Raw genomic sequence first — 14,932 nt, forward strand, 5'->3', positions numbered from 1 at the left:
TTCTTTATGTGTACAGTTGAAGAAAGGCGCTTTTTTGAAAAAAGAAAAGATAAAAAGAATAATCGGCTGTTTTTCCTGACTTAAATTTATCAAAATAGCACTTAATTTCAACTGTCATAACTTTTAATCAATTTTTCCTTCAAACTGCTATTAGTTAAAACTGCTATTTAATGTTAAGGTCACTAGCAAACAGATTAATAAATATTTTCCTTCCTGTAAATCGCACATACAATTCGTCAATTTACGTGAGAGTTTATGGTCAGTTCTAATGGAAGTTCCGAGGAAACTTTGAAAGTTAGTAATAAGTATAGAATCTTAATCCTTGGTAGTACTAGTATGTATATCAATCACTAAATCGAAAATACCTTCCTACAGTTTTTATCTTTTCTTTACGGTTTTTTCTTTACTCATGTTGTGATGTAGAAAGAAGAGAAGAGGAAAAGTTCTGTTGAGTGCAGGGTATTCAGTCTCCCAAAACTGGAAACCCATTAGTGCATTAACTTCGTAAATACATCTTTATCTTTACCAGTAGATTCTGAGCATATGTAATGATTTACATGATCCTACAATTGGATAATGAAGGTGTGGTTATAAAAATTAGTAAATGAATTTAAAGAAATATTAGGTTTTTCGTGCTTTTATTCATAGTGCATCAATCCTGCATCGGTACAACGAATGCCATGATCTAATAAAAATTGAAACTAGATTTGAAAAGGTCTATTTATGATATAACACGAAGACTGTAGCTAAAATTTTTGAATGCCATCAACACTGTTAATGATGCACTCTTTCTGTGGTAACTTGAGATTTGAGAGTATTAAAAAAATGCAGATGGTTATATCTGGGTAATAAACTGGATGATAAGTAATCTGGTTCATGTTAGCTTTGCTTTAGCAATTCAAAATAGAAATAACACAAAGCCTCTGACATTTATTTCTTACATTATTTATAAAAATATCGATGTGTAAGTTTCGCCAACCTTTGACTTCATTAGACATATAGCCTCTCATGAAGCCAGAGGTTTAGTTAGTTGGCGATACTGTTACACATCGATATTTTGAATATATATATATATATTGTGCGGAGATTAGGCACTTACACTTGAGCCAAAATTCCTGTATAGCTGATACCGGTGCGTTATCATACAGAAAAAAAAGCATGGTGTTGCATAATCGGGTTAAATTTGAGATACTCTGTTCCGTTGGTATTCCAAAATACTCAAATACGAAGTTGCAATTTATGTTCTAATGATTGTTAATTCATTCAGCACTTTGACTTTTAGTTCAGGGATCGTAGTGAAAATAGCATATTTCATCCACTATAGCAATCGAATTCAATTTTTTTAATGAGCAGTTCCAACAATGACTGTTACATACTGTATACGTACATATTCTTGATCATCAGACAAAAGAACATCTCACACAAACTGGAAGCTACTTCTTTATTGCCCAAGTCTGCCACTAAAATTTGACTACTCTTTGCCACTTTACTCAGAAACCTGACCTTAGTGTATCCGCTCGTGATCTTCTGAATAGAAATCTGGCGTCCAAACCTGCGTTTATTTTTAGCGGTTTCCATACCATTTTTGAATCGTGTACACAACCTGAATATGTTAACGAGATACAGTTACTCGCATACGGTTATCTCGCCAATTCCAGTGGCTCACTAACACCTTTTCCCAAGTTAAAAGCAGAATAGTTCGCTGTTGCATACTACTTCTGTATAAACTGTCTTGCTATTTAAAATGGCGACGCATTTCCCTTTATGGTTAACGAGGGGCGATGTAGTGTTACCAGATTGTAGGTGAAGGTTAGTCATCTCAATGACATATTGTGCTTCACGAATCGCGTTTTTGAGTCGGCTGTGATAAAATCAGTCCCATTACCTATTGCACTATGTAACATCTTCGTAATACTTCAAACACCGAGTTTAATTGCATCTTGTTTTTGTTATAATATGTTAAACTCTCATTTACATTTATCTTTCTTTGCAGACTCTTTCTGCAGAAATTGTGTATTAAACTGAAACTAACTTACCCATCGTCCTAATAAAAATAGGCTCACCGAATGTCTTGAGGCTCAATACACATTTCACGGAAGGCATTTCTCGCCACGACTTGGATTGTATTGTTTTTTCATCTCCGACGTGCCTCATATGTTCCAATGCTAAATTGACCTACCAATATTAACATATTATTATTTAAACATATTATACCAATCATCTTCTGTAAGGAAACTTTCCACCTACTTAATGGGTACATTTTCTTCTTTTATATATATTTTAGCATATATTATTTCTCTTTACCATATATTTTAGTATGCTAGCAGATCAAATTTTATCAGTAAGATTTTGAATTAGTAATTTTCTTTGTTGCTGATCTTCTGCGATAGAACCGAAAAATTATTTTTTAATTATTTACGTTTGAATGATAGTACATATTCAGTTCTAAATTTATTATAATTGATTATGTCATTAACATTTTTTCTTTTAACTACACAGTGTACCATCTTTGCTTACTTTCTTTCGTCATCGTCTTCTTCATCAAATTGATTTTCTTTGCTATGTTCCCTGGTAACGGTGTTCTTCCGTACTTTACATGTTAAAGATCTGTTTGTACTAACTGATCTACCACAACGCGTTTATATTTGGTTGGTTTTTAAGGTTGATAAATCCAACATTTGTAATTTCCTCTTTCTTCTATTACTGTATATCTAGGAATATACAGCCACTCGATTAACCTGCTTAACAACTAACATGGAATGGAGACTTACAAATCATGAGAAATGTCGCACCATTTCTCAAGCAGTGCAGCTCCCAGTTCCGTTAGCAAGAATGAAAGAGGAGGATATTTGCTTTGGAGTTTCAATCCAAAAATGGCTACAGATGATCAATACTGTTGAAGTCTGGAGATTGGGCCAGGAAATGTGTTATCATATATAGAGGATATAACCATAGGTATCTTTATCTTAGTAACTCAGTGAAGCAGAAAGACAAAACCGAGCATCGGTACACCTAATTGCCTAATTGACTTCGTTCCTGCCATTAGTATTCGCCCAAAATGTGTTCTTCGTATGTGAATACGTTGTCTACCTTGCATTTATTTTTATTTACATATTTTGCTTTCATGTTCATAATGGTTACGTGTGAAACTAATCGTGAACTTGAAACGTGTCTGTGCGTTAAATCAATAAATTATATAGTAAACACATTGTCTAAGCATGTCAAATGATTCTTATATACGTATATTCCACATACTTTTCACGGAGATGTTTTTAATTCAATAAGTGAGAGTTCTAATATTCCATGCTTGTTTATTTTATTTGATTGTCGTTTCAGACGTACTCTGAAGAAAAACCGAGTCACTGGTTTTGAAATGTTAGTCAAATAAAATAAACACAGATGGAATATCGAAACTCTTATTTACTGAATGTTATGTGGTCATCAATTGTTATTACCTCGAAGTTTTTCCTATTTTGGATAGCTAAAGAGTTCCTAACTTAGGCAGTGTACCTATGGGCAAAATTGCGTATTCAACTCATACATATGTATTTAACATAGAGTAGAATCGATGAAATTGGGTGCAGATTGCTTTAATTTGTAGACAATGCTGCTCAATAGTTATTCATTATTGCACTCTATTTCATTCATTCGTTCCAAAGTGATAATCAAAAGATGTATGTAGTTTGCCTACAGGCATATGTAATCAGTTGTATAATATAAACGAATGTTCTGAGCGCTGCCAGATACCTTTTCCGATTAAACGTTTACGATATTAATACTCGTACAACAATGTATCAGATGCATATGACAAAATGCTTATCTAATTAAACAAATGTTTTGCCCAATGTTTCCCATAAATAAATATTTCGACGATTAGTAAGAAAGATCCTTACTTCAGGAAAAATGAGCAGGACTTGGGTTTTGTGGTTTGGAATACCCTGTGTAACATAAACACTTGTTCTCACTTGACGGTTCATCATTTTGAAATTGTATATTTTTTTATTCTTTTTTACAGATATAATGCTGACATGTATAGAGCTCAAAGTGTGTATGTGGAAATAGGAACACGGGAACATGGCATTCTTCTGCTTTTTGTTTCATTAAAATTAACGTTCCCTATATCATATTACACAATCTGTCGACAAACGTTCCCTAGTATCGCCGAACGTTTCCCTATCTCTCTGACCTATTAGAGACACTAGGAACATAAGACGAGACAAAAATAAGATGTTTTCACTAGATCAGGGTTTCTCAACCTGGGGTTCGCGAGAGCGTTTCATGGGGGTGGCGAAGATAACGGAAGAGATAAATGTAATTAGTAGGGCCCGGAAGTTGAGGAAAAATCCTCTTTTCTACGAGTGCCCGAAGACGAGGCCTAATATAATATATGTTCATTTTGGGTCATTGTAGGCCAGAAAATGGTGGATTTTATTTGTCCTTTTTTGCCTTTTTCGGCGGTTTTTTATTGGCCTTTTTTAAAGCTTTTCATAGGTCTTAACACCTTTTTTTGAATTTCATCTATCGACAATAAATTTACTGGCCATTAACTCGAATCACCACCACCTCTTAAATATCTTTTCTTTAGTAAAGACAATTCCAATGATAAGACATTCTTGAACGACTGGACTGATAAGACCAGATTTGCAACAATCACAAGTCAGATAAGGAGGCGTAACAATGTCCTCCATCACAGGGGGTTGAGCGTGGGGAAATTTCCTTATTTTAGATTGTACTTAAGTTTCTTTTCTTCTTTTCCCGGCGGGAGCTCATGTGGTTCGGATTCCACGTTAATCAGGTCCCGTCTCATATAGCCTCGCTGCTGAAAGGGGGCTTTAAACTCAAAATCACCTCAACTCTTTTAAAGGTAAGGGAGTAGAGGTATAAAATATTTTTATTCGTCACTTTTAGAGCATAAATTTTATGTAAGAGACTTGCACTCCCAGCCATTAGAAGGAATTCAGTTTGTGGTAAAAGGACAGACCGTTAACCTGCCTCAAGTTTGTATTTCTTGAGCATTATATTCATTAAATATGTAATTCTAATTAAATTGGATCTTATTTTTACGTCCTTTCTGTATATTTTTAGGTCCTTTTTTTAAGATACTTTTAGGTCTTTTTATAGGGCCTTTTTGGGCAATTTTTAGGTCCTCAACTTCCTAGCCCTAATAATTAGAATCTAATAACCAAAAATATTTTTAAAATATTATTTATAATTTTTTTCTGATAGGCATATTTGTATTTTTGTACTTACTGTTAAGAACAACCAAAAATAGGTATACTAAAAATTTTCAACAGGTGCAGAGTTGTTTAAAAATAATTTTAAATGAAAGAGATACGATATGAAACTAATGAGAACTGCATATTGAAATATCAGAAAAATACAAATGCAACAAAACCTGCATCTTGAAATACAATTAAAATTGAAACTTAATGGGATACCTGAGCATGGTGTGATTTCACTAGTGCGGCAATGTTCTGTTCAATCTTTGTGACGCACATTATCAAGTCATTTCCAACTGATAAGCGATTTGTTGTCTTTATTTTAATGCTTACCATGGAAGAAAAACACTTTCGCACAGGTACGATGTAGCAAATGGAATTATTACTTTTAAAGCAGCAGATACCAGATCAGGATATTCTTCTCTCCTGTTCAGCCAGAACTTGTCGAAGTCTTCGTTACAGAAAACTAGTTGCAAGGACTTATCACATGATGATTCTATTAGTTGGTGAAGAAGTTGTGGGAGGTCAGCTACTTTGATGGCCTTTTCAATGAAAGGGTTTAATATCCATCTTGAACGAGCACTTCATCGTGGGGAATATATTACTGTTACTTTATCCACTATATACAAGAAATGGATTCTACTATTGTAGAAATAGATGGATATCGTGAGATCTAAGCAATACATATATTAAAAATCCCACACAAACCTGTTACAAACCAGAAATTATAAAGGGGTCGCTGGCAAGGGAATGTGATAAAATGCAGGTCATAATAGGAATTAGGTTGAGAACCACTGCACTAGATAATACGTTTCATATTTTAAATTACATGAACTATATCACTGAAACATTTCGTGCTATATTTATCGTTCAAATTATTCATATATCTGGTGAACGATAGGCAATCATTCAGAAGCATTAACACATGTGAGTGGAAAATTTTTCGGGTGCAATGTTTTGCAAAAAGGTTATCCATCTTCGGCAATACTATTGACAATGCCCTTCGCCAATTGAATACAAAAGCCAGTTTCGAATAAAATTCAGAGCATAGAATATTTTTCGAAAAAAAATTACAACTGTGTCACTTCGGAATATTTAAGAGATGTTAGTCTTGTCTTGTGATCCTTTAGTTTGTTTTTATTCTTTAGAAAATTGTAATGAAAGAAAATAAAATCAATTTTTTAAAAGAAAATAATGAAAGAATAATTATTTTTTTAAAAGATAAAATGAAATTGCCCTTATCATTCGAAATTGCATTTTGTGTAAACAAGAGTTATTTCTTCTGTTGTGTCTTAATTTTCGGAAAAGAACACGCAAGGTGTTTTAGTTTTAACTTATTTGGCATTGAGTGAACGAACATGGTGGAACAGATCGTGGCGAAGCTGTGACGATAGGTGCACGTAGTCACAAAAAAAAAAAAAAAAAAAGTCGATATAACCACTAGCAGTAGTGCGTGTGAACTAATCACATGATCCACGTAATAGCGGTCCACAGCATTATAAAGCCGTCGCCAGGTATCGCGATAGGAAGGACGCAGTTTGTAACATAAGCTTCTAGTTCTGTGGGCGTACTCCGGTCATAAACACGACTTGTTGTTGAAACCAAGATGAAAGGGGTCTTTGCAGACCATCTTAGGCGTTTCCAATCATCGACGATCTATTTTGCATTTTTTTTTTTTTTTTTTTTTTTTTTTTTTTTTTAATTACTACTTTCGTAGCGTTAAAAGTATTGGCAGTGATCAGGATTAAAAGCTTGCAAAATGACTGTGGATGTTCAGGGTATGCAATTCGCGTCGGATTATGGTTGTCGCAGTAGTATGTTGTTCCAGGTGCTGATTAAGTTCCGCTGTGAATTTTGGCATCAATTTTGTTCAATGCTCAACGATTCATGTCAGTCAGGCTCCTCTTCCTTCCCTTATCATTCGTTGCCGATGTTTATTTGCCGTTAGTTATGTAGGTCATCATTACCTTGGACACATTTGCTTGCGATACACCTAACGCACTGACCATCTTCACTGTACTTCCAGTAACTAGCCGCGCATCCAGAATTTTCCTCCTTATAACCAACATAGATATCCCATTTTGCATCACCACGTTTTCATACACGCGTCCGCTGTACCTCGTTAACTTACAGCGGACGTTCACCGAACGCACCATTAACAATCACAAGGCGCGGAACACGTATTCTCAGTGTTACCACGCACACATTTTATATATTTCAAATTCTAGATGTTTCCATTGTTTTATAATGCTCTGTACGTATACAGTAACAATACCCCAAATTAAATCTTGCAGTACTAAATTCTAACATGTTTTAGTTTTATATCTGCATCCTCTAGAAGTTAAACATTTGTTGAAATTTCATGTGACAGTTTTTGTGCAACATTGACATAAGGAAAAATGTATCTGAATCAAAAACTACAGGAGGTAGTTAAATTTATAAATTAGCAATTTATAAATTTATAAATCGGCTCCTCATCATGACAGTTTTCCCCCTATCTTCACGGGAATCATCGTAGATAGCGTCAGGAAAGTGTTCAACAGCATTCGAACACTGATGAACGTCCTGCAGTTCTATATTCGGGCACTCACAACAGACAATATTATATTCAGTGATTCTCATTCTAAATAACACAGCACAGAAAACAGTTGATACTCGAAACTTCTGCTATCAGATTTAGACGTATATTGTTAACTTTAAAACATTTACAAAATACAATAGCTGTCGTCTTCACGTTATCCGAAGCAAATGTGGATTTTGCTGAACGCTTTCAAATGTCAAATTATGTTAGTTTTATACATTTAGCAAGCGACTGCAGCTACAAACATAAACATAAGAACTAGAACCTACCTCTTTACGCAGAAAATCGTTCAATATTTATGTGTCAAAAATATTTCAAATATTTGCCTCATAGCGTGGGCACTCAAGGAACACACAGATGAGTCGATATAGCAAAGAAATGAATGGAAATCACAATCAGCATTAATAGATCGACAGCTTTCCTTTAACTCTAAAACCATAATTGTGTATTTTTCGTAAAGTAACATACATTTATCCATATTATGGATCATAAGTGAGCTAAAAATGAACCGTTACTTCCCATTGAAGCATTATAAACTCTAGACTTCACTATTGATCAAGATCTCTTTTTTTTTTTTTTTTTTTAATTGCCCTCATACACTATTTTACTTTTTAAAAGAAGGCACTTACTTTTCCGTCATGTAATTTTATTATTATTATTATTATTATTATTATTATTATTATTATTATTATTATTATTATTATAGTTTAATGTCCTACGATTATCCTCTTCAAGTCAAAGGAGGCGGATGATTAACACTAGAAGGACTGGGAAAATTTACCCCCACTAAGGACTAAGCGGTCAATTTGACCGCTACATTATATTTGAAGGTGGAAGCGGGTTATTTGTCATTTATTGGATATCTTCTATGGTATTAATTTATGACATTCGATTTCCAATTTGCTACTAATAATTTTGAATGGTTTAATTACTTCATAGCAAGTAATTAGAAATAAAAAAATATACATAGTATAGTAGAATTTACTTTTACTACAGATTTGTAAGTATGTAATAAATACAGATATGCTACATATTCCTACTATAAGGAATATAAATTTTTAAAAAATCTTCACGCTGTATATTTATTTTAGACTAAGTTTTGAAGTATCATTTAAAAATTGTACTTTTCAAAGGAAATTTTGAGGTAGTTGTTTCAGATTACGGCAGTGTGCTGTATTGTCTGCAAAATTATAACTATCATATGCAAGAAACCTTTTTTTTATATATATATATATATATATAAGAGTACAACTATATTAGTATACATTTTCAAATACTTTCATTCACCACAGAATATCTATTGCGTAGTGGTGGAAATCAGTTTCCATGTTTTATACGGAAACAGTTTACACATAAATCAATCACTTTTCTGTTGTAGTCTCTGTCTCCAAAATTGAGCACACATTGAGAAACACACTTCTTACAACATACTTGCTTCCTGCTTTTACCGATACACTTCTTACATATCTTGCCCACCTTCCTAGTATTATTGCCATTGCATAGCAGAATTTGGCATTGTTTTCTCACCCTGTATTGTGGTTGCTCATCATCATCCGAGAAACTGTCACTCTTGTCCTGTACATGCCCAGATTTAGTCAAACATTCTGCGGGCTGTGTCAGGAATTGACTTCTTATTAATATTTCCGTTACTTCTTTATAAACAATCTAGGAATTGAGACATGTTATATCCATCACATTATAAAACATATGAACCGGCCACCTCCTACTGGGTGCTTTTACAGAACGTTTCCGAAGCATTTGGTCAATGACATCTACACCAAATTGTGTTTTGTTGTAATAAAGTACAGTCTGAGATTTCTTCTTATCTTCTGACACACGAACTGCCTTATGCATAGTACTGAAAATACCTAGACTCTTGTACGTCTTGCATTTTTATTCTGTCAGTGTGTGATCGCTACTGCTTTTGTAAATGTCAGTGGTGTACAATTCCTTATATTTACAATGGATAATGTCAGAAATGTTAGTAACAAGGACATCTACTGATCAACTGTTCATTATATCTGGAAACTTAGATCGTAGTAACTACAAAGCATACGAGGGCTATCCAGAAAGTAGATTACGTTTTGGAATAAAAAATCAACAAAGTATAGGAAACAAATTTTATTATATACAGATGAAAGCCACACACAAATACTACTTTTCGACATAGTCACCATTCAAATTAAGGCATTTATCGTAGCGATGTACGAGCTTGGAAATTCCTTCGTCGAAAAATTCGGCCGCCTGCGACTTCAACCACTTCGTTACCTCTTCTTGCAGCTGTTCGTCGTCATCAAAACGCTGCATAGCCAGCCACTTCTTCATTGCTGGGAATAGGTGGAAGTCGCTCGGTGCCAGGTCGGGACTGTACGGCGGATGAGGAAACAACTCCCACTGAAAAGATTCAAGAACTTCACGCGTGACATTTGCCGTGTGGGGCCGGGCGTTGTCGTGAATCAACAAGATCTTAGAGCTCAACATTCCTCTGCGCTTGTTTTGAATTGCTCTTCTGAGGTTTTGCAGAGTTTGGCAATACCTTTGAGCGTTTATTGTAGTGCCTCTTTCCAGGAAGTCCACCAAAATCACACCTTTTCTGTCCCAAAAAACAGTCGCCATCATCTTCCTTGCCGACATTGTTTGCATGCATTTCTTGGGTTTTTGGGGAGAACCTGTGTGCCCCCACTGCATTGATTGCAATTTCGTTTCACAGTTCACGTGTTTCACCCATGTTTCGTCACCAGTAACGATGCGATCGAGTAAAGAGTCACCATCCTTATTGTAGGCGTCCAAAAAGTGCAACGCTGCAGCCATTCGCTGATTTTTGTGGTCCTCTGTCAAGTTTTTTGGAATCCATCTTGCACAAAACTTGTGGTAACCAAGCTTTTCGCTGATGATTTCGTGCAACAAACTTCGCGAAATTTTGTGGAAAACTCAAAGAAAGTTCCGTTATTGTGAACTTTCGATTTTCACGGACTTTAACATCGACTTTTTCGACAAGTTCGGCAGTCACTTTGCTGGGTCTCCCACTTCGATCTTCGTCGTGAACATTGGTTCGGCCATTTTTAAATCTTATAACCCACTGTCGCACTCCACCTTCAGTGATAATGTTGTCCCCATACACTTCACACAGCTGCCGATAGATTTCTATCGGTTTACAGTTTTTTGCTGTCAGAAACCTTATTACTGCACGCAGCTCGCGGGATTTTCAATTAACGCAGACATTTCAAACCGTCACAGTATCTTAACGGAGCACAGCACGAACCTCTCACTAGCACGGCTAGATGCCGACTGAGCTGCGCAACGCTCTGACCCCAAGATGGCCGCGCTAGCCCCGCCCCTAGCGGACACAGACGAAAACGTAATCTACTTTCTGGATAGCCCTCGTACATTATCTATCTATCTAGGATGTTTCAAAACAACACCGACAACTTTTGGGAGGTGATTCCTCACAAGATAAGACAAAAAGTATAGATCGACCTGGGTGCACAAACGCTTCCTTTCGAAAATATAAAAAAAATGAAATTTAGCGGTCCATAGCTCCAAAACTATGGGACCTACTGTAGTCGCGTCAAGACTTCACTTAGGAACTATTATGCGCCCTATCCAAATATCCATGTCGCAGAATCCTAAATTACTCACTCAGCAATTTTTATACAGGAAGTTTGACAACGGACATGTAATTTGAAGTACTCACCAACTACCTCTATAAAATTGTTGCGAAAGTACCATAGGATTCCGAAACATGGATATTTGGATAGGGCACATACTAGTTCCGAAATAAAATCTTGAACCAACTACGGAAACCCATAGTTTTGGGTCTATGGTCCTTTAAAGTTCATTTTTTCATGTTTTCGCCAGCCTGTAACTCTGAAAGAAGCATTTGTACATCCAGGTTGGTCTATACTTTTTGTGTAATCTTGGTGTCAGGAACTACCTCCCAAACGTTGTCGGTGTTGTATTGAAACACCCTGTATAATATGTGAGTGTACGACCGCGCGCGCGCGCGCGAAGTGTTATTCCAATAACAATGACTTCATACACCACAATCACAATGAAATTACGGACCATCAATTGCAAATAAAATAAGTTTTCAGTGTCAGTATAAGCAAGCGGTCAAAATGACCGCTTCGTCTTTCTGGGAGTATTGCGACATAGCCCCCCCCCCCTTCCCTAATGACGTGAGAGTCTTCAAAATTTTTACACGTAATCTACTCTGTAAATGATAAAAATTCAAGGACTTTCAAATTTCTAAGTGAAATGGTTATAGCAGAGCAATAGAAAAAGTTAGAAAAAACTGTCAAATTGTCCTTCTAGTGTGAAAGCGAAAGATTGTGAACTTAAATTTTTTGTTCGTTCTTACCGGGAATTAAACACAGGACCATGTATATTAGAGGCGCATGCGCCAGCCACCAAGACCAGGAGGGAGGGATTAGACAATATTAAAGTATTTTTCAGCAATATAATGAATGCTAAACTGACAGTATTATGCTACTCCCTGTCCAAATTTATTACAACGCCTTCAAGCATGCAGTATGACGCTTCTTCCTAACGAAAGCTTCTTGTGTGGTAGAATCTCATTTCTAACTACTGTTGTAGTTCTTTCTAAAACAGATTGTGTTGTCTTTTCATTGAAAAATTCTTGGTCTTCTTACCAAAAGCAACTAATCTCTTTCAATTATATTTTTCCATGTCCTTTTGGAAAGGAAAATACCTCTCCCTAATTGTGAATATACCCCAAAATTTTCAATTTATGTAAACTAACCAAAGATATATATATATATATATATATATATATATATATATATATATATATATATATATATATATTTGAACGTAGTATAATTGAGTCCCACTAAAACTGGAAAGTTCCTCTGTAAGTCAAGAGGACTGCACAAAACACAGACTTGATTTGAACGAGCAATTAAGGACCAATATATTATGGTAGCAAAATTTTGCCAAGACTAATAAAAAAAAGTGTCCAAATCTAATATGCAGTTCGCAGCACATATTCTACAAAGTGCGACCATTTTGGTACGTGAAGCATTTCATGAAAATCCGCAGTATTACGTGGAAGTATTTCTTAGCAGAGGAAAAAATAAAATTAAAAAAAAAAAATAGACGAAAATAAATATTGATAAGTGTGCAGGGTGTAAATTGATAAAAAAAACATGATTTTCCTTGTGATTTCTTAGGCCTAAACAAGATCGAACATAGGCGATGATTAGTGCGGGCGCTGCGCAATCGCGAAATCTTTGGCTTAAATTCCGTCCCTGGACTTCTTGACAGGTTTTCCTCAGTTTTACCAAGTTAATGCTGTTACGGTATCTTTAATATACCTACGTATAGTCCATAGCCGACTTTTTTCCAAATCCTTTTGTCCTTTAGAGTTTGTTAAATTTCCAGTGTAAAATGAGGTTTTGATTGTGTATGTTAATAAATGCATAAATACCAATTCACCGATTTCTGAGATCCGATATCTCTACTGCTGACTACCAACTCCTCCGGTATTTCGATCACTTCTTAGGAGAAAATCCCTTTTCTGCGATCGGGCGGTGCAACATTTGGGTCAGGAATTCTTTTGCAGACTCCACACTTCTTTCGTCTCGGAATTCAATCGTTGGTTGAGCGATGGCAAAAATGTGCAGTTGCATACTGCGACTGTCTTGATCGGTTAGATTTTCTTTTTCGCTTCTTTTCTTTTTTCTTTGATGCGAGCGGTCACGGGTTTGATTCTCAGTGAGGACACTCGATCGAAAAGGTGTAATTGCTTTTACCGCCAGCGAGCCTAAGTGAGATTTTTCTTGAGTCATCCTCATTTGTACAATAAGCGGCAAAAAACCTGCAACATAAGCATATAAGTTTATTGTGAAATGACGAAGTCTTTTGCTCCAAAATAAGTGTGCACAGGAGGAGGCCGAGGCTTATCCTGGCGTGATTCGTTCCACTTAGACGTTATGTTCATTCCCTGTGCTGTTAGACGTAGTTTTACAATGAACTTGCATCCTCATGTTGCAGGTTTTTTGCCGCGGATTGTACCAGGCAAATGCCGGTATGGTACCTAGCATAAAGTCCCAGGCCGCATTCTTCCATCTCCATTCTTTTCTTTCTTTCCCCTTACCCCGATAGTGTGTTCGCCAAGGGACGTTATCGCTCATATGTGACGAGCTTAAGTCTATAGATGGTGGTAATGGCCAGAAATACGTATATATAAAATAAGTTTCCTTTCTGTCATTTCCTTTGGAAGTGACTTTCTTGGGGCGGGCATTCGTACTAACCTATTAATATAAGGCAGATTATGTATTGGATAAGAAACTGAAGAAGAGGATCGCATAATACTACCTCATAAATATACACAGTGATGTAATGCTAGAATGTTTGACATGTATATCCCAGACCGTTTTCAAGAATATGGCGTCTACTCAACCTACTATATGCTCGTTCTTTCAAGTAGTTTGCCGTGAACAGAAGTCATGATGGGCACAACAACCAGAGCCCGTATTAAGGCCTATATGGGATTTCTTAAATAATATCTTTGTAACTGTACTAGTCACTTTTAATTAAATATCACTTTTATTTGACAGATCATCGAAACTTGAAGTTGTTTAAAAAAGTTAATTAATAAAATAGTTTCAAAATTATTAAGTGACTGGATAATCCAAAGATGGATTCGTACTATCGATTTCACACCTGTTTGACATTCCTAGAAACGTTCAGCATTGGATTCGGTCACTCGAACGGCTATATAGGCTGTACGCGGTATTCCCATACTGCGGATAAGGCAAGCCTTCAGCTCTTATGGCAGTAAAACCCACTCTTGCACCAACGCTCGTCGAAGCCAAACTAGGATCCCGACAGAGTGGTAGATTTCGGGTTGGAATCGGCGTCCAAGGGCATCCTAGACATATTCTTCAGTCGGATCCAAGGGCATCCTTCAGTCGGATTAAGAATCGGAAAGCATGGCTATATTGTGCAAGGGTAGGATGTATTAAGTACAATAGGAGCTGCTGGCTAACCTCGTCCATAGTATAGCAGCGTGGTATGTAACCTGCATAACTGCTTGGGATGATCAAACTAATACTGATATTTTCTGCCAATGTGAAACGGGACCGATGTGAAATTGTCAGTATGAATC

At 36.0% G+C, this 14,932-nt stretch overlaps 1 protein-coding gene across 2 annotated transcripts in view; it reads left to right on the top strand.

Annotated features, from left to right (window-relative positions):
• Window positions 1-14,932, top strand: part of LOC145680918 (dnaJ homolog l(2)tid, mitochondrial) — a 226,478-nt gene that overhangs the window by 209,873 nt on the left and 1,673 nt on the right. The gene's annotated exons all lie outside the window — the stretch shown is intronic.

The sequence above is a fragment of the Thermobia domestica genome, chromosome 3 (genome assembly GCF_964235325.1).
Source record: "Thermobia domestica chromosome 3, izTheDome1.hap1.1, whole genome shotgun sequence".
NCBI lineage: Eukaryota > Metazoa > Arthropoda > Insecta > Zygentoma > Lepismatidae > Thermobia > Thermobia domestica.